Raw genomic sequence first — 25,921 nt, forward strand, 5'->3', positions numbered from 1 at the left:
CTTATACAGACATGGCCTAAATGTAAAAGCCAGAGCTTATGGGACATCTAATCAACAGGTCAAGAGCCAGAATAGGAAGAGAATGTAATTTCTATGCAAACTGAATGTTGAACCATTAAGCCACCTGTATCATCAAAATACGGCTAGTAGGAGCCATAGAAAATTGGGATGAATAGAAGAGTACTATTTCTAGCAATATCTATAATTATGGAAGATTAATTTTTGACCTATTGTAGGGATAGGTGGTAGCAAGCCTGGCTAGGTAAAGGTAGTATCTAAAACAGTGTCTTAGAACATTCTGTGATAATGGGAATTGTAATTGTTAATTGTATGTGTCCACTTAACTGGGTTTCAGAATACCCATATAGCTAATATATAGGTGTATAGCTAATATATATATGGGTATAGCTAATATATAGCTAAATAATAAAATATATAGCTAATATATAGCTTAATAATAAAACATTATTTTTATATACATCTATGAAGGTATTTCTGGAAGAGATTAGCATTTGAATCAGTAGACTGACTTTAAAAACCGCTCTCTTCAACGTGGGTAGTCATCATCCAATCTTTTAATGCCTGAATAGAATAAAAAAGACAGAAAAAGGGAAAAGTTTCTCTCTCAATTTTTAATTGAGATACAGTTGACATACAACACTATATTAGCTTCAGGTACACAACATAACGATTTGATATATGAATATACTGCAAGATGAACACCAGAGTAAATTTAGTTAACATTCATCACCATACATAGTTACAAAATTTTTGTTGTAATAAAAAAATTAAGATCTACTCTCTTAGTAGCTTTAAAGTATACAATAGAGTATTATGAACTATAGTCACCATGCTGTATATAACATTCACAGGAATTATTTATTTTATAACAGGACAGTTGTACGTATTGACGACATTCACCTATTTTGCTCCCCCTCTCATTTTGTCCTCTAGAAACAATCAATTTGTTCTTTGTGCCTATAAGGTTGATTTTTGCTATTGTTTATTTTTTTTAGATTCTACATGCAAGTGAGATCATATGGTATTTGTCTTCCTCTATCTCACTTATTTCACTTAGCATAATGTTCTCAGAGTGCATCTATGGTATCACAAATGGCAGGATTTCCTTCTTTTCTATGGCTGAATAATACTCTATCATATATACCACATTTTCTTTAGCCATTCATTCATTGATAGATGCTTGGGTTGCTTCCAGGTATACACTTTTTAAATAATGCTGCAATGAACATAGGGATGCACATATATTTTCAAGTTACTTTTTTGACTTCCTTCAGATAAATCACAAGAAGTGGAATTGCAGGAACATATCTTAGTTCAAATTTTTAATTTTTTGTGGAAACTTTCATACCATTTTATCATAGTGGCTGAAACAGTTTGCATACTTTCCAACAACATACTTTTTCAACACTTGTTCTTTCTGTCCTTTTGATAATAGTCATTTTAACAGGTATGAGGTGATATTTCATTGTGGTTTTGATTTGCATTTCCTTTATGCTTAGTGATGTTGAGCATCTTTTTTTTTTTTGCATCTCTTGGCTATCTGTGTCTTTATTGGAAAAATTTCTATTCAGATTTTCTGCTCATTTTTTAATCAGATATTTTTTGCTATTGAGTTGTATAAAATTTCTCTATATTTTTAAAAGTTTATTTAAATTCGATTTAGTTACCATATAGTGTATTATTCATTTCAGCAGTAAATTTAGTGATTCATCAGTTGCATATAACACCCACTGTTTATTACCTCAAGCGGCCTCTTCAATGCCTATCACCCAATTACCTCATCTCCCCCACCTCCACTCCAGCAACCCTCAGTTTGTTTCCTATACTTGAGTATTTTAGTTTGCATTCCTTTCTGTTTTTATCTTATTTTTCCTTCCCTTCCCCTATATTCACCTGTTTTGTTTCTTAAATTCCACATATAAAAGTGAAACTCAATGGTATTTGTCTTTCTCTAACTTATTTCCCTCAGCATAATACCCTCTATTTCCATCCACATGGTTGCAAATAGCAAAATTTCATTCTTTTTGATGGCTGAGTTATATTTCACTGTATATATATGCCACATCTTTATTCACTGATCTGTCGATGGACAGCTGAGCTCTTTCCAGATGTTTGGTTATTGAGACATTGCTCCTATAAACATTGGGGTGCATGTGCCCCTTTGAATCACTATGTTTGTATCCTTTGGGTAAATGCCTAGTAGTGCAGTTGCTGGGTTGTAGGGTAGTCCTATTTTTTTTTTTAACTATTTGAGGAAACTCCATACTGTTTTCCAGAGTGGCTGACCAGTTTGTGTTCCCACCAACAGTGTGAGAGGATTTCCCTTTCTCCAAATCCTTGCCAGCATCTGTTCTTTCCTGAGTTATTAATTTTAGCCATTCTTACCAGTGTAAAGTGGTATCTCATCATGGTTTTGATTGGTATTTCCCTGATGACAAGTGATGTGGAGCATGTTTTCATGTGTCTGTTGGCCATTTGTATGTTTTCTTTGGAGAAATGTCTGTTCATGTCTTCTGTCCCCTTTTTCACTGGAGTTTTTGGTTTAGAGATGTTGAATTTGATAAATTCTTTATAGATCTTGGATACTAGCTCTTTATCTGATATGTCATTTGCAAATATCTTCTCTCATTTCAAAGGTCGCATTTTAGTTTTGTTGTTTCCTTTGCTGTGCAGAAGACTTTTCTCTTGTTGAAGTCCCAAGAGTTCATTTTTGCTTTTGTTTCTATTGCCTTTGGAGACATGTCTAGCAAGAAGTTGCTGTGGCTGAGGTCGAAGAGGTTCCTACCTGTGTTCTCCTCTAGGATTTTGATGGATTCCTGTCTTACATTTAGGTCTTTCATGCACTTTGAGTTTATCTTTGTGTATGGTGTAATAAAATGGCCCAGTTTCATTCTTCTAAACATAGTTGTCCAATTTTCCCAACACCATTTGTGGAAGAGACTGTCTTTTTTCTGTTGGATATTCTTTCTCGCTTTGTCGAAGATTAGTTGACCATAGAGTTGAGGGTCCATTTCTGTGTTCTCTATTTTTTCCATTGATCTATGTGCCTGTTTTTGTGCCAGTGCCATACTATCTTGATGATTATGTTTGTATTACAGCTTGAATTCCAGAAGTTTGATACCTCCACTTCTGATAAAGGGTTAATATATATTTTACAAATTAACCTTTTATCAGATACATTATTTGCAAATATTTGATCCCATTCTATAGGTTGCATTTTCTTTTTCTTTTTTTAAAGATTTTATTTATTTATTCATGAGAGACACAGAAAGAAAGGCAGAGACACAGGCAGAGGGAGAAGCAGGCTCCCCGCATGGAGCCTGATGTAGGACTCGATCCCAGGACTCCAGGATCACGCCCTGAGCTGAAGGCAGATGCTCAACTGCTGAGCCTCTCAGGCATCCCTATAGGTTGCATTTTCATTTTGCTAATGGCTTATTTTGCAGAAGCTTTTTCATTTGAGTTAGCCTTACTTATTGTTTTTGGTTTGGTTTGGTTTGGTTGTGTTGTCTTCCATTTTGGTGTCAAATCCAAAAAATTGTTGTGGAGACCAATGTCAAGGAGTTTATTACCTATTTTTTTGTCTAGGAGTATTATGTTTTTAGATCTTATGATCAAATCTTTAATCCATTTTGGGTTATTTTCTGTGTGTGATATAGGATAGTGGTCAAGGGTCATTCTATACTTCTGATGGTCTAGTTTTCCTTACATCATTTAGTGAAGAAACAATTCTTTCTCCTTTGCATATTTTTCACTCCCGTGTCATAAATTAATAGACTCATGCATAAATTAATGCATGAGGTTATTTCTGGGCCTTCTGTCCATTAAAATATGTATCTGTTCTCATGCTGAGATCATACTGTTTTGATTACTATATCTTTGTAATATAGTTTGAAATAAAGAGTTCTGATGTTTCTAGCTTTGTGTTTCTTTCTTAAGATTGCTTTGGCTATTTGTGGCCATCTGTGAATCAACATAAATTTTAGAATTTTTTTCTGTTCCTGTAAATATTGCCAGGGGATTTTTCATAGGGATTGCATTGGATTTGTATATTGCTTTGGGTAGTGTGGGCATTTTAACAATATTAATTCTTCCATTTCATAAGCATGGTATATTTTTTCCATTTTTTGTGTTCTTCAGCTTGATTCATCAAGGTCTTGTAGTTTTCCATGTAAGAGGTTTTTAAATCCCTTGTCTAATTTCATTCCTAGGTATTTTTTATTTGTGATGCAATTGTAAATGGGAATGTGTTCTTGCATTCTCTCTCAGACAATTCACTATTATTTTATAGGTGTGCAACCAATTTTTGTATATTGATTCTGAATTCTACAATTTTTGGTATGTTGCATTTCAATTTTAGTTTACTCAAGATATTTCTTGATTTTTCCTTTTATTTCTTCTTTGACCCATTGATTGTTCAGTAACATGGTATTTAATCTCCACATATTTGTGAATTTTCCATTTTCACCTGTAACTGATTTCTAAATATTTTGCCATTGTTATTGAAAAGGATATTTGATATGAATTCAGACTACTTAATTTTATTATGATTTGTCTTATGGCCTAATATATGATCTACCCTGGAGAATGTTCCATTTGCAATTGAGAAGAATGTATATTCTGTTACTTTAAGATGCAATATCTTGTATATGTCTTTTGTAGGCCACAAATACATGGGACTTGAGGGTGTTTTTATCCATTCAACCAATCTTTGTCCTTTGATTAGAGCATTTACATCTAAACTAATTATTGACAGGTACAGAATTATAGCATTTTCCCATTGTTTTCATGCTTTTTTGTAATTCTTTGTTTCTTATTCTCTTTTTCTCTTCCTTTGTGATTTGATGAATTTCTGTGGTGGTATGCTTATATTTCCTTCTCTTTATCTTTTGTGCTTCTAGTATAGGTTTTTGGTTTGTGGTTACCATGAAGATTACATGAAACAACTTGTATATATAATAGTCTATTTTAAGTTCATAAAAATTTAAGTTTGAACAAATTGTAAAGCTCTACGTTTTTACGTTCCCTCACGCTCTGACTTTGATGTTATAATTTACATCTATTATCTTGTGTATATATAAATAAATTATTGTAGTTACAGTTTTTACTGCTTTTGTCATTTATGCTCTATACTATAATTTTATAATTGATTAGGTTGGCACCTTTACAACATTAGATTATCCTGCATTTTAAAAAATATTTACATTTACACTTCCATCTGTTTTCCTGTTACTAACTTGTGCCATCCTATTTTATTTTTTTATTTTCTTATTCTGTTTATTGGAGTTCAATTTGCTAATATATAGCATAACACCCAGTGCTCATCCCGCCCAGCACCCCCATCAGGGCCCATCACCCAGTCAACCCAACCCCATGCCACCTTCCCCTTCCATTACCCCTTGTTCATTTCCCAGAGTTAGGTGTCTCTCATGTTTTGTCACCCTCACTGATATTTTCACTCATTTTTTCCCATTTCCCTTCATTCCCTTTCACTAATTTTTATATTCCCCAAATGAATGAGACCATATAATGTTTGTCCTTTTCCGATGATTTACTTCACTCAGCACAATACCCTCCAGATCCCTCCACGTCGAAGCAAATGGTGGGTATTTGTCGTTTCTGATGGCTTAGTAATATTCCATTGTATACATATACCACACCTTCTTTATCTATTCATCTTTCAGTGGACACCGAGACTCCTTCCACAGTTTGGCTATTGTGGACATTGCTGCTATAAACATCGGGGTGCAGGTGTCCCAGCATTTCCCTGCATCTGTATCTTTGGGGTAAATCCCCAGGAGTGCAACTGCTGAGTCTTAGGACCGATCTATTTTTAACTCTTTGAGGAACCTCCACACAGTTTTCCAGAGTGGCTGTACCAGTTCACATTCCCACCAACAGTATAAGAGGGTTCCCCTTTCTCCACATCCTCTCCAACATTTGTTGGTTCCTGTATTGTTGATTTTCACCATTCTCATGATGAGAATGTGAGGTGGTATCTCATTGTGGTTTTGATTTGTATTTCCCTGATGGCCAGTGATGCGGAGCATTTTGTCATGTGCCTGTTGGCCATGTCTATGTCTTCTGCTGTGAGATTTCTGTTCATGTCTTTTGCCCATTTCATGATTGGATTGTTTGTTTCTTTACTGTTGAGTTTAATAAGTTCTTTATAGATCTCGGCTACTAGCCCTTTATCTGATATGTCATTTGCAAATATCTTCTCCCATTCTGTAGGTTGTCTTTGAGTTTTGTTGACTGTTTCTTTTTGCTGTGCAAAAGCTTCTTATCTTGATGAAGTCCCAGTAATTCATTTTTTCTTTTGTTTTTCTCGCCTTCAGGGATGCTGTCTTTTTTTTTTTTTTTTTTTTTTTTTAGGGATGCTGTCTTGTATACAGCAAATAAATAGGTCTTGCTTTTTTATCCAATCTGAAACCCTGCACCTTTTCATGGGGTCATAAAACCCATTCATGTTCAGAGTTACTATTGAAAGATATGAATTTAGTATCATCATGATACCTATTCAGTCCCTGTTTTTGTGGATTGTTTCCTTAGACTTCCTCTTTCGTTTACAGAGTCCCCCTTAATATTTCTTGCAGAGCAGGTTTGGTGGTCACATATTCTTTCAGTTTCTGCCTATCTTGGAAGCTCTTTATGTCTCCTTCTATTCTGAATGAGAGCTTTGCTGGATAAAGTATTCTTGGCTGCAGGTTCTTCTCATTTAGGACCCTGCATATGTCTTGCCATCCCTTTCTGGCCTGCCAGGTCTCTGCAGAGAGGTCTGCTGTTATCCTGATGCTTCTCCCCATAAAAGTTAGGGATTTCCAGTCTCTTGCTTCTTTAAGGATCTTCTATTTATCTTTGGAATTTGCAAGTTTCACTATTAAATGTCGAGGTGTTGAGAGGTTTATATTGATTTTAGGGGGGGGATCTCTTTATCTCCTGGATCTGAATGCCTGTTCCCTTTGCCAAGGTAGGGATCTTCTCTGCTATGATTTGTTCAGATACATATTATGGACCTCCGTCCTTTTCGGTGCCTTTGGGAACCCCAATTAAATTTTTTCCTTCTGGGCTGTAATTTATTTCCCTTAACCTATCCCGATGATCTTTTAATTGTTTTTCTCTTTTCCTCAGTTTCCTTCCTTGCCATCAACTTATCTTCTGTGTCACACACTCCCTCTTCTACCTCATTAACCCTGGTCGTTAGGACCTCTATTTTGGATTGCATCTCATTTAATTGATTCTTAATTTCCGCCTGATGAGATCTAAATTCTGCGGTCATGAAATCTCTTGAATCCTTTATGCTTTTTTCTAGAGCCAACAGTAGCTTTAAAATTGGGCCTTTGAATTGGCTTTCTGACATAGAATTGTATTCCAAATTTTGTAACTCTGTGGGAGAGAGGACTGTTTCTGATTCTTTCTTTTGAGTTGAGTTCTAGTCATTTTGCTCAGTTCAGAGTGGCCCCAAACAAGTTGTACTGGGAAAAGGAGAAAAAGAGAGAAGAGACAGGAGGGGCAAGATGGTGGAAGAGTACGGACCCCAAATCACCTGTCCCCACCAAATTACCTAGATAACCTTCAAATCATCCTGAAAATCTACGAATTCGGCCTGAGATTTAAAGACAGAACAGCTGGAATGCTACAGTGAGAAGAGTTCGCGCTTCTATGAAAGTAGGAAGACGGGGAAAAAAGAAATAAAGAAACAGAGGGCATCCAAGGGGGAGGGACCCCACGAGGAGCCGGGCTAAGGCTGGGGCAAGTGTCCCCAGGACAGGAAAGCACCGCCCCAGAGAAGCAGGAGCTTCACCAATCTTCTTGAGCGGAAAGGCGCTCACAAGGAGTTGAAGCAGGACCCCAGGAGTACGGGGATGCCCTCAGGGTCCCTGGGACACTAATAGAGCAACTGCGCACCAGAAAGAGTGCGCTGAGCTCCCTAAAGGGTTGCAACGCGCAAGCATTGACCCGGGAGCAGCTCAGAGGGGCTCCGGTGGCGGTTCTGCCCGGAGGGGGCTGCGTGTCCCGGGAGCAGCTCGGCTGCAGCTCCGGCAGAGGAAGAGGCTCCTTGCGGAGGGGTCTGCACGGCTCGGGGAGCAGCACGGAGGGGCGCCGGCGGTGGCTCCGCAGAGAGGCAGCTGTGTGGCCGGGAGCACGAATCCAACATCGCAGGCCCCGGAGCACAGGGCGCCGGGACACAGCCCAAGATACGACCTCCCTCCGGGTCAGGCAGAGGCCGGGAGGGCACAGGACACAAAGGACGCTCCTGCCCCGAGCTGAGCAGATCAGCGGCCCAGCCCCCAGAGCATCCAGGCCCCAGCAGACGGAGAGCTCCTTAGTTACTGCGGGAGCTGAATCCAGGGCTCCAGAGCTGGCCACCGCCACTGTAGTTGTTCCTCCTAGGGCCTCACAGAGTAAACCACCCCCACTGAGCCCTGCACCAGGGAGGGGGGAGAGCAGCTCCCCCAAGTGCTAACACCTGAAAATCAGCACAACAGGCCTCTCCCCCAGAAGACCTACTAGACTGACAAGTTCCAGGGGAACTCAAGGGACTTAAAGTATACAGAATCAGAAGATACTGCCCCATGGTGTTTTTTTTTTTGTTGTTGTTGTTATGTTTGTTTTTGGTTTTGTTTTGTTTTGTTTTGTTTTTGCTTTTTGATTTTTTTGGTTCCCCCACCCTTTTTTCCCTTTCTTTCTTTTTCTTTCTCTTTTTCTTCTTTTTTCTTCCAATTTTTCTTTTTTCTTTTTCTTTTTTCTTTCCATCTTTTTCTCCTCTCTTTCTCTCCTTTTCCCAATACAACTTGTTTTTGGCCACTCCACACTGAGCAAAATGACTAGAAGGAATACCTCACCTCAAAAGAAAGAATCAGAAACACTCCTCTCTCCCACAGAGTTACAAAATCTGGATTACAATTCAGTGTCAGAAAGCCAATTCAGAAGCACAATTATACAACTACTGGTGGCTCTAGAAAAAAGCATAAAGGGCTCAAGAAACTTCATGACTGCAGAATTTAGATCTAATCAGGCAGAAATTAAATATCAATTGAATGAGATGCAATCCAAACTAGAAGTCCTAACGACGAGGGTTAACGAGGTGGAAGAACAAGTGGATGACATAGAAGACAAGTTGATGGCAAAGAGGGAAACTAAGGAAAAAAGAAACAATTAAAAGACCATGAAGATAGATTAAGGGAAATAAACGACAGCCTGAGGAAGAAAAACCTGTTTAATTGGGGTTCCTGAGGGCGCCGAAAGGGGCAGAGGGAAAAGAATATGTATTTGAACAAATCATAGCTGAAAACTTTCCTAATCTGGGAAGGGAAACAGGCATTCAGATGCAGGAAATAGAGAGATCCCACCCGAAAATCAAAAAAATCCTTTCAACACCTCGACATTTAATAGTTAAGCTTGCAAATTCCAAAGATAAAGAGAAGATCCTTAAAGCAGCAAGAGACAAGAAATCCCTGACCTTTATGGAGAGGAGTATTAGGGTAACAGCAGACCTCTCCACAGAGACCCGGCAAGCCAGAAAGGGCTGGCAGGATATATTCAGGGTCCTAAATGAGAAGAACATGCAACCAAGAATCCTTTATCCAGCAAGGCTCTCATTCAGAATGGAAGAAGAGATAAAGAGCTTCCAAGACAGGCAGGAACTGAAAGAATACGTGACCTTCAAACCAGCTCTGCAAGAAATTTTAAGGGGGACTCTCAAAATTCCCCTTTAAGAAGAAGTTCAGTGCAACAATCCACAAAAACAAGGACTGAAAAGATATCATGATGACACTAAACTCATATCTGTCAATAGTAACTCTGAACGTGAACGTGCTTAATGACGCCATCAAAAGGCTCAGGGTTTCAGACTGGATAAAAAAGCAGGACCCATCTATTTGCTGTCTACAAGAGACTCATTTTAGACAGAAGGACACCTACAGCCTGAAAATAAAAGTTTGGAGAACAATTTACCATTCAAATGGTCCTCAAAAGAAAGCAGGGGTAGCCATCCTTATATCAGATAAACTAAAATTTACCCAGAAGACTGTAGTGAGAGATGAAGAGGGACACTATACCATACTTAATGGATCTATCCAACAGGAGGACTTAACAATCCTCAATATATATGCCCCGAATGTGGGAGCTGCCAAATATTTAAACAAATTAATAACGAAAGTGAAGAAATACTTAGATAATAATACACTTATACTTGGTGACTTCAATCTAGCTCTTTCTACCCCCGATAGGTATTCTAAGCACAACATCTCCAAAGAAACGAGAGCTTTAAATGAGACCCTGGACCAGATGGATTTCACAGATATCTACAGAACTTTACATCCAAACTCAACTGAATACACATTCTTGTCAAGTGCACATGGAACTTTCTCCAGAATAGACCACATACTGGGTCACAAATCGGGTCTGAACCCATACCAAAAGATTGGGATCGTCCCCTGCATATTCTCAGACCATAATGCCTTGAAATTAGAACTAAATCACAACAAGAAGTTTGGAAGGACGTGAAACACGTGGAGGTAAAGGACGATCCTGCTAAAAGATGAAAGGGTCAACCAGGAAATTAAGGAAGAATTAAAAAATTCATGGAAACTAATGAGAATGAAGATGCAACCATTCAAAATCTTTGGGATGCAGCAAAATCAGTCCTAACGGTGAAATACATCGCAATACAAGCATCGATTCAAAAACTGGAAAGAACTCAAATACAAAAGCTAACCTTACACATAAAGGAGCTAGAGAAAAAACAGCAAATAGATCCTACACCCAGCAGAAGAAGAGAGTTAATAAAGATTCGAGCAGAACTCAATGAAATTGAGACCAGAAGAACTGTGGAACAGATCAACAGAACCAGGAGTTGGTTCTTTGAAAGAATTAATAAGATAGATAAACCATTAGCCAGCCTTGTAAAAACAATAGGGAGAAGACTCAAATTAATAAAATCATGAATGAGAAAGGAGAGATCACTACCAACACCAAGGAAATACAAACGATTTTAAAAACATATTATGAACAGCTATACGCCAATAAATTAGGCAATCTAGAAGAAATGGACACATTCCTCGAAAGCCGCAAACTACCAAAACTGGAACAGGAAGAAATAAAAAACCTAAACAGACCAATAACCAGGAGGTAAATTGAAGCAGTCATCAAAAACCTCCCAAGACACAAAAGTCCAGGGCCAGATGGCTTCCCAGGGGAATTCTAACAACCATTTAAAGAAGAAATCATACCTATTCTACTAAAGCTGTTTGGAAAGATACAAAGAGATGGAGTACTTCCAAATTCGTTCTATGAGGCCAGCATCACCTTAATTCCAAAACCAGACAAAGACCCCACCAAAAAGGAGAATTACAGACCAATATCCCTGATGAACATGGATGCAAAAATTCTCAACAAGATACTAGCCAATAGGATCCAAGAGTACATTAAGAAAATTATTCACCATGACCAAGTAGGATTTATCCCCGGGACACAAGGCTGATTCAACACCAGTAAAACAATCAATGTGATTCATCATATCAGCAAGAGAAAAACCAAGAACCATATGATCCTCTCATTAGATGCAGAGAAAGCATTTGACAAAAGACAGCATCCATCCCTGATCAAAACTCTTCAGAGTGTAGGCATAGAGGGAAATTCCTCAACATCTTAAAAGCCATCTACGAAAAGCCCACAGAAAATATCAGTCTCAATGGGGAATCACTGGGAGCCTTTCCCCTAAGATCAGGAACAAGACAGGGATGTCCACTCTCACCACTGCTATTCAACATAGTACTGGAAGTCCTAGCCTCAGCAATCAGACAACAAAAAGACATTAAGGGTATTCAAATTGGCAAAGAGGAAGTCAAACTCTACCTTTTCACCGAATGCATGATACTCTGCATAGAAAATTCAAAAGCCTCTACCCCAAGATTGCTAGAACTCATACAGCAATTTGGTAGCGTGGCAGGATACAAAATCAATGCCCAGAAATCAATGGCATTTCTATACACTCACAATGAGCCTGAAGAAAGAGAAAATAAGGAGTCAATCCCATTTACAATTGCACCGAAAAACATAAGATACCTAGGAATAAACCTAACGAAAGAGGTAAAGGATCTATACCCTAAAAACTGCAGTACACTTCTGAACGAAATTGAGGAAGACACAAAGAGATGGAAAAATATTCCATGCTCATGGATTGGCAGAATTAATATTGTGAAAATGTCAATGTTACCCAGTGCAATTTACACGTTTAATGCAATCCCTATCAAAATACCATGGACTTTCTTCAGAGAGTTAGAACAAATTATTTTAAGATTTGTGTGGAATCAGAAAAGACCCCGAATAGCCCGGGGAATTTTAAAAAAGAAAACCATAGCTAGGGGCATCACAATGCCTGAGTTCAGGTTGTACTACAAAGCTGTGGTCATCAAGACAGTGTGGTACTGGCACAAAAACAGACACATAGATCAGTAGAACAGAATAGAGAATCCAGAAGTGGACCCTGAACTTTATGGTCAACTAATATTCGATAAAGGAGGAAAGACTATCCATTGGAAGAAAGACAGTCTCTTCAATAAATGGTGCTGGGAAAATTGGACATCCACATGCAGAAGAATGAAACTAGACCACTGTCTTGTACCATACACAAAGATAAACTCAAAATGGATGAAAGATATAAATGTGAGACAAGATTCCATCAAAATCCTAGAGGAGAACACAGGCAACATCCTTTTTGAACTCAGCCACAGTAACTTCTTGCAAGATACATCCACAAAGGCAAAAGAAACAAAAAAAAAAAAGAATTATTGGAACTTCATCAAGATAAGAAGGTTTTGCACAGCAAAGGATACAGTCAACAAAACTAAAAGACAACCTACAGAATGGGAGAAGATATTTGCAAATGACATATCAGATAAAGGGCTAGTTTCCAAGATCTATAAAGAATTTATTAAATTCAACAGCAAAGAAATAAACAATCCAATTATGAAATGGGCAAAAGACATGAAGAGAAATCTCACAGAGGAAGACATAGACATGGCCAACATGCACATGAGAAAATGCTCTGCATCACTTGCCATCAGGGAAATACAAATCAAAATCACAATGAGACACCTCTTCACACCAGTGAGAATGCGGAAAATTAACAAGTCAGGAAACCACAGATGTTGGAGAGCATGCGGAGAAAAGGGAACCCTCTTACACTGTTGGTGGGAATGTGAACTGGTGCAGCCACTCTGGAAAACTGTGTGGAGGTTCCTCAAAGAGTTCAAAATAGACCTGCCCTACGACCCAGCAATTGCACTGTTGGAGATTTACCCCAAAGATTCAGATGCAATGAAATGCCGGGACACCTGCACCCCGATGTTTATAGCAGCAATGGCCACAATAGCCACACTGTGGTAGGAGCCTCAGTGTCCATCGAAAGATGAATGGATAAGGAAGATGTGGTTTATGTGTACAATGGAATATTACTCAGCCATCAGAAACTACAAATACCCAGCATTTGCTTCAACGTGGATGGAACTGTAAGGTATTATGCTGAGTGAAGTAAGTTAAACGGAGAAGGACGAACATTGTATGTTCTCATTCATTTGGGGAATATAAATAATAGTGAAAGGGAATATAAGGGAAGGGAGAAGAAATGTGTGGGAAATATCAGAAAGGGAGACAGAACATAAAGACTCCTAACTCTGGGAAACGAACTAGGGGTGGTGGAAGGGGAGGAGGGCGGGGGTTGTGGGTGAATGTGTGACGGGCACTGAGGGGGGCACTTGATGGGATGAGCACTAGGTGTTATTCTGTATGTTGGTAAATTGAACACCAATAAAAAAATAAATTTATTATAAAAAAATAAAAGAGAGAGAGAGGGATCCCTGGGTGGCGCAGCAGTTTAGCGCCTGCCTTTGGCCTAGGGCGCGATCCCGGAGACCCGGGATCAAGTCCCACGTCGGGCTCCCAGTGCATGGAGCCTGCTTCTCCCTCTGTATGTGTCTTTGCCTCTCTCTCTCTGTGTGAGTTTCATAAATAAATTTTTAAAAATTAAAGAAAATAAAATTAAACCATTTAAAAAAAAGAGAGAAGAGGAAAAAGAAGAAAACAGAAGAAGAAAAGAAAAAAGGGGTGGAGGAAACAAACAAACAGAAAAGCAAGGGGGAGTATCCTCTGATTTTATATACTGTGATTCTTCGACTTCTCCTGGAACTTTCCAGTGTTGCTTGGTCAATAACTTGCTTTTCCCCTGTTCTTCTAGCTGGTCTTCTTGGGGAGGGGTCTGCTCTGTTGATTCTCAGATGTGTGCACCCGGGGAAGCTGCCCAGTCCCCTGCCAGGTGCACGGCTCAGTGGGAGCCATTTATTCTGTGACGCCCCTGCTCAGTCCAGGTACAAGGTGACACCAGGCGTAACAACAAATTGGTGGCGGCCAGCTCTCCAGTTCTAGAGTCAGCTCCGGCAGTAACTACGGCAGCTCCCAGTCCATAGGGTCCTGAATGCTCCGGGGGCAGGGCGAGGGGCGCCAAGCTTCACAGCTCGGGGCTGCCTGTCGGCAGGAGCATCCTTGCTGCCCTGTATCCTCCCGGCCTTTGCCTGTCCTGAGGGCAGCACTGGATCTTGGGCTGTGTCCCCCGGCACCCTGGGCTCTAGGCCCTGCGCCGTTGGAATCGCGCCCCCAGGGCTGTGCAGCCCCCTCTTCGCGGAGCTGCCGCCCAAGCCTCCGCTGAGCTGCTCCCGGGGCCTCGCCGGGTGTGAGCTGCAGCCCTTTAGGGAGCTTGGCCAGGTGTGTGGCGCGCTCTCCTCGGAGCACAGTTCCTCTGTTAGTGCCCCTGGGAGCCTGCGGGCATCCCTAACCCCTCCTGGGATCCTGCCTGAGCTCCCTGCGAGTGCCTTTCCATCCAGGACGATTGATAAAGCTCCTGCTTCTCCGGGCCTGGGCTTTCCTGTCCTGGGGGCACTCGCTGCGTGGCCTTAGCCCGGCTCCTGGCGGGAGGCACCTTCCCCTTGGATGCTTTTTTATTTCTTTATTTCTTTATTTTTTTTCCATCTTCCTACCTTGATCGAAGCGTAAACTCTTCTCACGGTAGCGTTCCAGCTGTTCTCTCTTTAAATCTCAAACCGAATTCATAGATTTTCAGGTTGATTTAAAAGTTATCTAGGTAAGTTGGTGGGGACAGGTGACTTGGGGACCCTACTCTTCCACCATCTTGCCTGATCACCATGTCTTCCTATTTTAGCTTAAAGAAATCTCTTTAACATTTCTTGTGAGGTTGATCTGATGGTAATGAACTCCTTTCATTTTTTGTTGGTCCGGAAAACTCTCTCTCCTTCAATTCTGAAGAACAGCTTTGCTAGGTTTTGCTGGCGGTTTTTTCTTTTAGCAATTTGAATATATTCTGCCATTCAATTCTAGCCTGCTAAGTTACTCCTCCAAAATATACTAGTAGTCTTATGGAGTTCCCTTGGATGTAACAACTTGTTTTTCTCTTGCTGCTTTTAATATTCTTTCCTTGTCTCTAACTTTTGACACTATAATTATAATGGCTCCTGGTGTGGGCCTCTTTGGATTCATCTTGATTTTAACTCTCAGGGCCTTCTGGATCTGGACATATGTTTCTTTCCCAAATTTAGGGACATTTTCAGCCATTATTTCTTCAAATAATTTCTCTGCCCCTTTTTTCTTTGTTCTCCTTCTGGAACTCCTATAATGAGAATGCTATTCCATCTGATGTTATTCTATAAGTCCTTTAAGCTATATTCACTCTTTTACATTTTTTTTCTTTTTGCTATTCTGATGGATGAGTTTTACTTCTCTGCTTTTGAGTTAGCTGTCCCTTTCTTCTGTTTCATCTAGTCTATTATTTAACCCTTATACTGTATTTTTCAGTAGTTATTGTATTCTTTAGCCATGTGACTTCCATTTGGTACTTTTTTACATTTTCTATCTCTTCTTTAAAATTCTCACTTTGTTCATGTATTGTCTTTCCAACCTCAGTGAGTATATTTGTTACCAGTACTTTGAATTATTTATCAGATAAATCAATTTATTTCATTATAGTCTTTTTCTTATGTTTTATATTGTTCTTTGTTTAGGACATATTCCCCTGTTGTTCACTTTTGTTAACTCTATTTTGTTTTGTATGCGTTAGATAAAACAGCTACTTCTATCAGTTTTGAAGGAATGGCCTTGTGTAGGGTATGAACCTTATCATTCATCCTTCCCCTGGCTCTTGATTGTTTCTCAAACCTGTGTGATAATCCAAGCATCCTACTTTGTTCTTAATTGTTCCCAGTAGTTAAGAGTGTGCCAAGACCTCTCAGTGTCCCATAGGGGAGAATCTCAGTCAGCGTCTAGATTCAGGCTGATTGAAGCCAGAACCTCATGCAGCAGCTTTTAAAGTATGCAAACATACCTTTTTCAAGGGAAGAATAGGAGGTGGAAATTTATCTCTGCTTCCTCTGCACTGAGGCTTGAGGTGATTGCCATTTTAAGAATTGTTTCTTTGTTTGCAACTGTCCCATTGAACCTGGAAAAACAAGCCCCCCCCCCCCGCCACTGGACACCACAGCCAAGCTATCAAAGGATGTGTCATGTGGACAACAGCCAAACAGCCATAAAAACTGGAGTACCACAGGGGTACACAAGCTTTTTTTCAGACAATACTGGAAACCTGGAGTGAAGCAGAAGAAATGCACAAAGATAGTGTCCACCCTCTGAGGTGTGTGGAGAGGGTTATGGTTGGCCCTTATATGTGTCTTTAATTACAAGCCTCTCCCTCAGACCAGTCATGAAGATAAGCTAATATGAATCTTTCGCAGAAGACGAATGTTTCAGACTATTGTCTCTCTGTTGCCCTGAGGTATAGCTGGTTAAAAACTCTCTGTTTGTTATGGTTCTGTTGGACCCATGAGTATATGATATGATAGCCACCAGAGCCAGCAATCAAGGGATTTCCTTTGGGCAGCAGCTACAAAAATCATGGACCTAAGATGTGTCTGCAAACTCCTTTCTGGAAGTTACCAGGGACCTGGAACAAGGTAGAGAGGGCAAAGATGACACCCACAGGTTTCCATGTCTTTGGAGAGTATTTCAGGAGGACTCTAGTCATATATTAAAGTAAATGCTTGCCTCTCATGTCAAAGCTTTACGATAAGAAAATAAACCTCTTTCATACAAAGACTGGGACCATTTCAGTCAATTGCCTTTGTATTGGGTCCTGGGGAATATGTAGGTGAATCTATGTGAACCCTTAAAGAATTGTTTCCCAACTTTCTGCAGCCTTATGGATATAAGAGACACAAGCCCCTTTGACTTCAGAAGCTAGATGTTTTTGCAGGTTCATCTGTCAGACGCAGGTCTTAAAAGTTTTGGTGCCAAATGTGGGATTCAAGCCCTTCACTTTTCAGGGACATTCTTGGAGTTTCTTCCTGGTTGTGGCGTTTATGACAAGACTATTTCACCCTCACTTAGCCATTTAGATGTGTGTTTTTTTTCTCATTTGCTTGACTTATAAGAATTTCTCAGCTATTTTTGAGTTTCTTCACGGGAAAATGTTCCATATGTAGCTGTAAGTTCAGTATGTCCATGGGAGGAGGTGAGTTCAAGATTCTCCTACATCACCATCATGAACTGAGACCTCTCTATTCTTGAGCTGGGGCTTTCAGCTTATCCTGCCCATCAGAGCTTCTAGTTTTCAGGCCTTTAGACTTCAGGACTTACACCAGAACATCCTTCTCTCCTGGTTCTCAAGTCTTCAGCCTCAGACTAAAAGTTACAACATTTGTTCTCCTGGTTCTCAGACCTTTGGACTGGGAATGAGTTATACCACTGGCTTTCCTGGTTCTCTAACTTGTAGATGGAATATTGTGGCATATCTTGGCCTCCATAATTGTGGTAAGCACTGCATTAGACAGTGAAGACCTAGAGTTTGGGGAGGAAATAAAGGATTATGTCAATCTAAAAATCAATAAAGTGACTGATTTACTTGAAGTGAATAGAGCTATTATGATCAAGAAAGTATTTCAGGCCAAAGATAAGTCCAGCAAAGTCAGCCAAAGAAAGAAAATCCAAATAGTTTTCCTAGATCTAAGAGTACAGGTTCCAAATTCAAACACCCAAGAATCAAACAGGTAATATAGGTGAATAAGGAAGGACATATATAGAGTAAATAGCCAATCTAAATGAGGCGAGCAGTACTCAGTTCCAGTCAATTGCTGGCAAGTGAAAATGCAAACCCAGGATTGCCAAATCTTCTGATTTTCAAAAGAAAACAGAAGTGTTGATTTTTTAAATGTTAGATGTCTCAATTTTAGAATGTTGGCTTAATTTTAAACTCCATGCAAGCCAAACAAAACACATATGTCACCTAAATAAGACAGTTAGTTTGTGTTCACTACAGACAATGCTCAGTTTCTGGAGGTAAGGAAGAGGTCACTGCTTACCACTGTTGATGCTAAAAGCAAAATTAGTGGTACAGACTCTCAGGTCAGAGGAGAGCACCACAGAGAGCTTGTTGTAGTGCCAAATACTAGGAAAAACATTTGGAGAAGGTGTGATGTGATCTGAGCCTTAAAGTCTGAGAAACATGTAGATAGATGGAGATGAGAGAGGGAATGAGGGAATTCCAGGTCATAGTATTCACATCATGTTTGTTGTGGGGGTTTTGGGGACATTTTAAAAATTTTTGAATATAGTTGACACACAATGTTACATTAGTTTCAGGTGTACAACTTAGTGATTTAACAAGCTTGTACATCATGCAGTGTTCAGCACAAATGTAGCTACCACTTATCCCATTATATCACTATTACAATATCCTTGACTGTATTTTTATGCTATGCCTATTATTCTGTTAAGAGGATCATATGGTTTTTATCCTTTCTTTTATTAATGTATAGTATCATGTTGATTAATTTGTGGATGTTGAACCAACCCTGCAGCCCAGGAATAAATCCCACTTGGTGGTGGAGAATGATTCTTTTAATGGGCTTTTGGATTTGGTTTGCTAGAATCTTGTTGAAAATTTTTGCATCCATGTTCATTGGGAATATTGGCCTATAATTATCCTTTTTAGAAGGGTGTTTGTTTTTTGAATCAAGGTAATACTTGCCTGGTAGATTGAATTTGGAAGTTTTACTTCCATTTCTACTTTTTGAAACAGTTCGAGAAGAATAAGTATTAACTTGTCTTTAAGTGTCTGGTAGAATTCCCCTGGGAAATAATCAAGCCCAGGACTTTTGTGTTGGGAGATTTTTGTTTAGTGGTTCAATTTCTTTGCTGGTTATGGGTCTGCTCAAATTTTCTATTTCTTTCTGTTTCTTTTTTGGTAGTTTATATGTTTTTAGGAATTTAGCCATTTCCACCAGATTGCCAATTCATTGGCATATAATTTTTCATAATATTCTCTCATACTTGTTTATATTTCTGTGGTGGCTTTAGTAATCTCTCCTCTTCATTGAGATGTATTTGGATCCTCTTTTCTTGATAATTCGGGTTAGGGGTTTACCAATTTTATTAATTCTTTCAAAAACCAGCTCCTAGTTTCTTTTATCTGTTTTAATGGGGTTGTTGTTGTTGTTGTTGTTTCTGTAGGATTTATTTGTGCCTTAATCTTTATTTTTTCCTTCTTCTACTGGCTTTAGGCTATATTTGATGTTCCTTTTCTGCAATGTGAGGTTGCGTGCTTGAGACTTTTCTTGCTTCTTAGAGTAGGCCTGTAATGCTATATACTTCCCTCGTAGACCACATTTTCTGAATCCCAAAGGTTTTGGACTCTCATTTTCATTTTCATGTGCTTCCATCTATTTTTTATATTTCTTCTTTAGCTTCCTGGTTAAGCCATTCATTCTTTAGGAGGATTCCCTTTAAACTCCATACATTTGACATCTTTCCAAATGTTTTCTTGTGGTTAAATTCAAGTTTCATACCATTGTGGTCTGAAAATATGCATAGTAAGATCTCAATCTTTTTGTACTTGTTCAGGCCTGATTTGTTGCCTAATATAGGATCTGTTCTGGAGAATGTTCAATGTGAACTCAAAAAGAATGTGTATGCTGCTTCTTTAGAATGAATTTTCTGAACCTTTTATCTCTCCTCCTATTTTGAATGGCAAGCTTTGCTGGATAAAGTATGCTTGGCTGCATATTTTTCCCATTCAGTACATTAAATATATCATACCACTTTTCTGGCCTGCCAAGTTTTGTGGAGAGATCTTCTGCTAATTCTATTTGTCTTCCCTTGTAGGTTAGGGATTTCTTTTCCCTTGCTGCTTTCAGGATTCTTTTCTGATCTCTGTTTTTTTGTAAATTTTACTAACATATGCCTTGGTGTTTGCCTGCTTTTGTTGATTTTGATGGAAGTTTTCTGTGCATCTTGGATTTGAATGTCTGTTTCCTTCCCCAGATTAGGGAAGCTTTCATCTATAATTTCCTCAAATAAACCTTCTGATCCTTTTTCTCTCTCTTCTGAGATTCCTATGACATGAATGTTATTACATTTTATGGAATCACTGACTTTCCTAAGTCTACATTCATGATCTAATACTTTTCTTTCGTTCTTTTCTTCAGCTTCATTATTTTCCATAATTTTATCTTCTATATCACTTACTCATTCTTCTGCTTCTTCCATTATTGTGATCATTACATCCAGTAAGTTTCACATCTCAGTAATAGCATTTTAAAAATTCAGTCTGACTAGTTTTTAGGTCTTTTATGTCTATAGTAAGGGACTCCCTGGTTTTCTCAAGCCCAGCTTGTCTCCTTATGATTTTTGTTTTAAATTCTGGTCCAGGTATATTACTTATATCTGTTTTAATTTGGTCCCTGGCAATGACCTCTTCTTGTTCTTTCTTTTGGGATGAATTCCTGTCTTGACATTTTGTCTAGGTCTCTGTCTTCTCCTGTGTTTTGGAAATCCAGTTATGTTTCCTGATTCCAAGAATAGTAGCTATATTAAATAAAGATCATATACTGGCCAGAGTCTGATGCTTCAGGAAGTGTTTCTGGGTATGCAATGTGCACTCTGCTATTGTGTTTTAGCTGTCCTATTCCTCAGTTCAGTCTTCTGCAGTTTCTCCTTGCCTGCAGTAGGGAGTGTTTGGATCTTGTCTAGTGTGTAGCAAGTTGTAACTAGACGTGTTTTTGTCTCCTTGTTAAAAGAAGCTGGATTCTATTTCCCCTAGAGCTGAAGCTTTGTATAACACTATGGTTAATAGACTTGGTGTATGTGAGAGGTTTATGCTGGTCTTCTGGGAGAAGCCTATGGCTGCTCTGATCTCAGGCACACTTGTCCTCCTTAAAAAGCCCCTGCAGAGTATAGGGGTCAGGGCTTGTTGTAAGCAGTTCAAACCTCCACTGTGAGTGATCTACTGATCACTGGAGTCCATCTGTGCTGATGGGGGGTGGGGGAAGTAAAAATGGCATCAACCAGTTCTCTTGTTCCCAGAGAGGGGAGTTCAGGGCAACTGCTATTCAGGAAGCCCTCAGAGAAGAGCAAACAATTTACCCTCATATGTCCCAGGGTTTTTTTCCTTCATATCCCCACCTTCACCCTCTCTGTGTCCAAACTATTTGTCCACTTGGTGACACAGTAATCCTGTGTTTTATCTCAGGCGCATTGACTGGGTCAAAACACCAAGTTTTAGGGGCCCAGCGTGGCACCAACTCATGATGATCTGCAAAGAGTCTCACTACATTGGAACTAGTGCCAGGTTGTCCCAGAAACGCAGTCGTATGAATGTGCAGGGACTTGGAGTTTATGGTAAAGGACAGCAAAACCTGGCATCCTATTCCAATGAATGGAGCAGTTCAATGGCACACCCTGGCTCTTTTGCCCCCTGAAAGGAAGTGCCACCTTTGACAAATGCACTACAAATACGGGAACTGTCTTTCCCAGTGTAACCCAAGAGATCCTGAGACCATGCTGGTCACTCCTGGGCCTCTGCTCTCCATGGACAAGCACCTGTATGCCTGGTTAAGGCATGGACTTCTAAAACTTCAGACTTTGAGCTCCACTACTTTTAAAAACCTATGATTATCAGCCTCTCTTGTTTTCCCAATCAATGGTTTTGAGGAAGTGATTTTCTTGTGCAAAGCCCTGGACCCTGCTCTCTCTCTCTCTCTCTCTCTCTCTCTCGTACACACTCTCTCTCCTCCTCTCTCTTCTCTCTCCCTGATCAGGACTCTCTCACCTCTGCAGCACCAGTTATTCTTTTCTTTCCCAAATCTTGTCTCTGCACTTCCTACCTTCCAGGATGTAGCCTCTTTTCTCCCTCTAGTTGTGGGGTTCGTTCTCTCAATCCTCAGTTATCTTGGGTGTTCAAAACAATTTGATATTTACCCAACTATGTCTAAGTGATGAGGCAAGGCAAGCATAAGGTCCCCCTAGTACTCCAGCATCTTAATTAAACTTCTCTCCTATTTCACTTCTTTCATCAGTTATTTTATTTGAGCTCTCTCTCTCTCTCTCTCTCTCTCTCTCTCTCTTTCTCTCTCCCTCTCTGGTATCTCCTTTTGATGAGTCTGGCTAGAAGTTTATCTACCCTGTTGATCTTTTTAGAGAACCAGCTCCTGATTTCATTGATCTGTTCTATTGGGTGTTTTTCTATTTCATTTATTTCTGCTCTAAATCTTTATTATTATCTTCCTTCTACTGGTTTTGGGTTTTACTTGTTGCTCTTTTTCTAGCTCCCTTAGCTGTAAGGCTAGGCTATTTATTTGAGAATTTTCTTGCTTCTTTAGGTAAGCTTGCATTTCTATAAACTTCCCTCTTAGAGATTTTTCCATATTTTTATTCTAATTGAATTCTAATTTCATAGCACTATGGTCAGAAAAGATGCATGATATGACTTCCATCTTTTTAAATTTTTTGAGGTATGTTTTGTGGGATAATATGTCATCTATTATAGAGATTTGATGACATGTTCCATGTCCCTTTGAAAAGAACACGTATTCTACTCTTTTAGGGTGGAAGGTTCTGAATATATGTGTTATAGCCATCTGGGAAATATTTCAATTAAAGTCACTGTTTCCTTGTTGATTTTCTGTTGGATTATCTGTCCATTGATGTAAGTGGGGTATTTAAGGTCCCCTATTATTATTGTGTTACTATCGATTCTTTTATGTTTGTTTTAAATGTCTTATGTGTTTGAGTGCACTTATGTTGAATGCATATATATTTACAATTGTTATATCTTCTTGTTGGATTGTCCCATTTATTAATATATTGTGTCCTTTTTTGTCTCTGTTAACATGCTTTGTTTTTTTTTATTTTACTAGATTCATTCATTCATTCATTCATTCATGAGAGACACACAGAGAGAGAGGCAGAGACATAGGGAGAGGGAAAAGCAGGCTCCCTGTGGGGAGCCTGATGCGAGACTTGATCCTGGGACCCTGAGATCAGGCCCTGAGCTGAAGGCAAACGCTCAACCACTGAGCCACCCAGGTACCCCAGACTTTGTTTTAAAGTCTTCTGATAAAAGAATTGCTACTCCAGCTTTTCTTTTTTATCATCCATTTGGATGATAAATGTTTCTCCATCCCTTCACATTCAATCTGCAGGTGTCTATAGGTATGAAATGAGTCTTTTATAGGAAGCATATAGCTGAGCCCTATTATTCTATCCACTGTGTCACCCTATATCTTTTGATTGAAATATGTAGTCCATTTTATGTTTAGTCCAAATTATTGATATTGCTTTATTGCTATTTTATTACTTTTGTAGTTTATCTGTGATCCATTCTTTTTCTCTGTTTAATGGTTTGCTGGTTTTCTTTTTTTTATTGGAGTTCAATTTGCCAAAATATAGCAAAACACCCAGTGCTCATCCCATCAAGTACCGCCCTCAGCACCCGTCACCCAGTCACCCCACCCCCCGCCCACCTCCCCTTCCACCACACCTTGTTCGTTTCCCAGAGTTAGGAGTGTTTCATGTTCTGTCTCCATCTTTGATATTTCCCACTCATTTTCTCTCCTTACCCCTATATTCCCTTTCACTATTTTTTTATATTCCCCAAATGAATGAGACCATATAATGTTTGTCCTTCTCAGATTGACATATTTCACTCAGCAGAATACCCTCCAGTTCCATCCACATCGAAGCAAATGGTGGGTATTTGTCATTTCTAATGGCTGAGTAATATTACATTGTATACATATACCACATCTTCTTTATCCATTCATCTTTCCAAGGACACCTAGGCTTCTTCCACAGGTTGGCTATTGTGGACACTGCTGCTATAAACATCGGGGTGCAGGTGTCCCTGCATTTCACTGCATCTGTATATTTGGGGTGCAATTGCTGGGAATTAATAATAATTAATAATTAATAAGATAGATAAACCATTAACCAGCCTTGTAAAAACAATAGAGGGAAGACTCAAAATAATAAAATCATGAATGAGAAAGGAGAGATCACTACCAACACCAAGGAAATACAACCGATTTTAAAAACATATTATGAACAGCTATACGCCAATAAATTAGGCAATCTAGAAGAAATAGATGCATTCCTGGAAAGCCACAAACTACCGAAATGAAACAGGAAGAAATAGAAAACCTTAACAGGCCAATAACCAGGAAGGAAATGGAAGCAGTCATCAAAAACCTCCCAAGACACAAAAGTCCAGGGCCAGATGGCTTCCCAGGGGAATTCTATCAAACGTTTAAAGAAGAAACCATACCTATTCTCCTAAAGCTGTTAGGAAAGATAGAAAGAGATGGAGTACTTCCAAATTCATTCTATGAGGCCAGCATGACCTTAATTCCAAAACCAGACAAAGACCCCACCAAAAAGGAGAATTACAGACCAATATCCCTGATGAACATGGATGCAAAAATTCTCAACAAGATACTAGTCAATAGGATCCAGCAATACATTAAGAAAATTATTCACCATGACCAAGTAGGATTTATCCCCGGGACACAAGGCCGGTTCAATACTTGTAAAACAATCAATGTGATTCATCATATCAGCAAGAGAAAAACCAAGAACCATATGATCCTCTCATTAGATGCAGAGAAAGCATTTGACAAAAGACAGTATCCATTCCTGATCAAAACTCTTCAAAGTGTAGGGATAGAGGGAACATTCCTCAACATCTTAAAAGCCATCTACGAAAAGCCCACAGCAAATATCATTCTCAATGGGGAAGCACTGGGAGCCTTTCCCCTAAGATCAGGAACAAGACAGGGATATCCACTCTCACCACCGCTATTCAACATAGTATTGGAAGCCCTAGCCTCAGCAATCAGACAACAAAAAGACATTAAAGGTATTCAAATTGGCAAAGAAGAAGTCAAACTCTCCCTTTTCACCGAATACATGATAATCTGCATAGAAAATTCAAAAGCCTCCACCCCAAGATTGCTAGAACTCATACAGCAATTCGGTAGCGTGGCAGGATACAAAATCAATGCCCAGAAATCAATGGCATTTCTATACACTAACAATGAGACTGAAGAAAGAGAAATTAAGGAGTCAATCCCATTTACAATTCCACCCAAAACCATAAGATACCTAGGAATAAACCTAACCAAAAAGGCAAAGGATCTATACCCTAAAAACTACAGAACACTTCTGAAAGAAATTGAGGAAGACACAAAGAGATGGAAAAATATTCCATGCTCATGGATTGGCAGAATTAATATTGTGAAAATGTCAATGTTACCCAGTGCAATTTACACGTTTAATGCAATCCCTATCAAAATATCATGGACTTTCTTCAGAGAGTTGGAACAAATTATTTTAAGATTTGTGTGGAATCAGAAAATACCCTGAATAACCAAGGGTATTTTAAAAAAGAAAACCAGGGGATCCCTGGGTGGTGCAGCGGTTTGGTGCCTGCCTTTGGCACAGGGCGCGATCCTGGAGACCTGGGATCAAATCCCACGTCAGGCTCCCGGTGCATGGAGCCTGCTTC

General features: G+C 39.3%; 1 long non-coding RNA gene across 1 annotated transcript in view; it reads right to left on the reverse strand.

Moving 5' to 3' along the window:
* Window positions 1-613: 613 nt before the first annotated feature.
* The window catches only part of LOC125754607 (uncharacterized), a 32,643-nt gene continuing 7,335 nt past the window's right edge, over window positions 614-25,921 (reverse strand). The window contains exon 2 of the long non-coding RNA XR_007409302.1: window positions 614-5,871. This is a non-coding gene — a long non-coding RNA (uncharacterized LOC125754607). The remainder of the gene's footprint in view (window positions 5,872-25,921) is intronic.

The sequence above is a fragment of the Canis lupus genome, chromosome X (genome assembly GCF_003254725.2).
Source record: "Canis lupus dingo isolate Sandy chromosome X, ASM325472v2, whole genome shotgun sequence".
In the NCBI taxonomy this organism is placed as follows: domain Eukaryota; kingdom Metazoa; phylum Chordata; class Mammalia; order Carnivora; family Canidae; genus Canis; species Canis lupus.